This window comes from Anneissia japonica, unplaced genomic scaffold (assembly GCF_011630105.1).
Source record: "Anneissia japonica isolate Jap-2015-1 unplaced genomic scaffold, ASM1163010v1 scaffold30854_len1983_cov103, whole genome shotgun sequence".
NCBI lineage: Eukaryota > Metazoa > Echinodermata > Crinoidea > Comatulida > Comatulidae > Anneissia > Anneissia japonica.
In genome coordinates, this window is record NW_022746811.1 from 1 (window position 1) to 1983 (window position 1983).

The window sequence follows — 1983 nt, forward strand, 5'->3', positions numbered from 1 at the left end:
TTTTTTTTTTGCATTAATACAAATCATTTCCATCCGTTCAACTAACAAACACATTCCGAAACCTAAGAGGAAAGCCTGTACCGATTTTATAACGAATATAAACGGATACAATTGTCCTTCGCCCGCCTAAATCTCAATGAGGGTTATTCAATTCGATCAGACTCCAATTAAAACCCGACGCTGGCAGGGCTTGAACCGGGGTCTTCAGCGAAGCAGGAAAAATACCTCTCAGCCAACCGCTTAGCTCCTCATCATGATGATGATAAACATCGCCATTACCATCATCATTATATCAAAGTCGTGTAAAAATGAGATTTCTTACTTGTTTTTATGATCATCGAGGCGGTAGCGAATTGTTCAAGATATGACGCAGATACGGTAACTGTCACATTATGGCTTGGTAGGACTCCATCACATGAAACTACCACATTTTCAGAATCCACAACATGAAGGGTTGGTGATGGATTGCCTTCTGAACACGCGGTGTTAATATGCTTTGCACGTCCTGCTGTCACAAGAACTCTCACTGATACTGAAGAGCTTGAAGAGTGCTCCTTCTTTAACTCAATTTGAACTGCATTAAATAACTTCTTAATTTGTATTCAAATAATATATATATACATAATAAAAATGCTGTTAGGCAAAATAATAAGAATTGATTACTCGACAATTTTATTAAGCTATTTTAAAATATGCTCTTGAACAATGACTTTTAGATTTAGATATGGAGCACATTATAACAGAAGAAGCGGATTTTTGCTGGCAAGCATACGGTACACTTGCGAAATCTCCTCCTTACATTTTACATTTTAAATTTCAATAGCCTTTATTGATTGTTCATGTTCTTTCCAATTTTTGTTTTGATTTTATGTTGCTGGGCCTTGGACGATAACAATGCTTATGCACTGATCAGGTCACCTAGTGTTGTATCAAAAGTGTGTTTTGATTGAAGTTTTAAGCTTTTTTGCCGAAAACCAGCCTAAATGCGTTTAAGTAATTGTTCATGTTACACGTAATAAAAGGTAGGCATACAGTAGTATTATTTCTGTGTACTGTTTTTTTGGAGTACATTGCATAAAGGAGTTCCTATGGAAGGTGTAGTGTACAGGCAAAAAGATAGGATAATACAATCATAATTGAACCAGGGGCGGATATCTGGGTTCAAATTTGTGGGTGGGGGAGGGGGTGTCAAAATGTGCAAAAAAGAAAAAAAAAAAAAAAAAAAAAAAAAAAAAAAAAAAAAAAAAAAAAAGGAACGGGGGGGGGGGGGGGAGCCCCCCCCGAGGTGCTTGTTCTGAAGTGTCTTTTAATGACTTTTAAGTTCTTAAAAAATCATGGTTCCCCCCTCTTAAAAATGGTCGGGTAAATTTTCTCATTCTTATTACAGAGCGATAACTGAACTGCTCATAAGACTGACAGGCAGGGGTGGATCTAGTCCGGTAAGAAAGAGGGGGGGGGGGTGTGAATGTGCAAACTAAATGAGAGGATCAGGGTAGAACCTCTTACAGGGATGCAAGGGAGAATCCCCCTATAACATTTACAGCTCCCTCTAAATCCACCACTGAGAGGGATGGGAACTGATAACCAGTAGAGAAGTGTTACTAAGAGTAGAGTCTAATCCATTGTTTCGTAACTATGTGGACGTCAAAACTTACGATAACAATACTTCTTCTTTGATTTGCTTGTTGCGGTTTCCAAACAACAGTCCCGGTTCTAAATTTTAGATGAAAGAGAGAATATCAGCGTTATCAGATACATTATGGAGATTTTATTTTTCATTATTTTATATTATTTATTTTCAGGCAAAATCAGTACAAAATACAAAAAAAAAAAAAATTCAGAAGACAAATACAAAAGCCTGAGGATTACTATCTAAAAGGTTCTCACGTGAACCTTAAAAAAACAGACAAAAAATTACAAACAAAAACATAAAAAGGCAATTAAAATTCAGTGGAAAAAACAAATTTAGAAAAATACAGTTTC

General features: G+C 36.3%; 1 long non-coding RNA gene across 1 annotated transcript; it reads right to left on the minus strand.

The window, feature by feature from the left end:
- Positions 1-1714, minus strand: LOC117120308. Its single transcript, XR_004447320.1, has 2 exons — positions 1656-1714; positions 1-574 (listed from the first exon to the last, which is right to left on the minus strand). It is a non-coding gene; the product is annotated as an uncharacterized LOC117120308 (long non-coding RNA).
- Between the last annotated feature and the right edge of the window lie 269 nt (positions 1715-1983).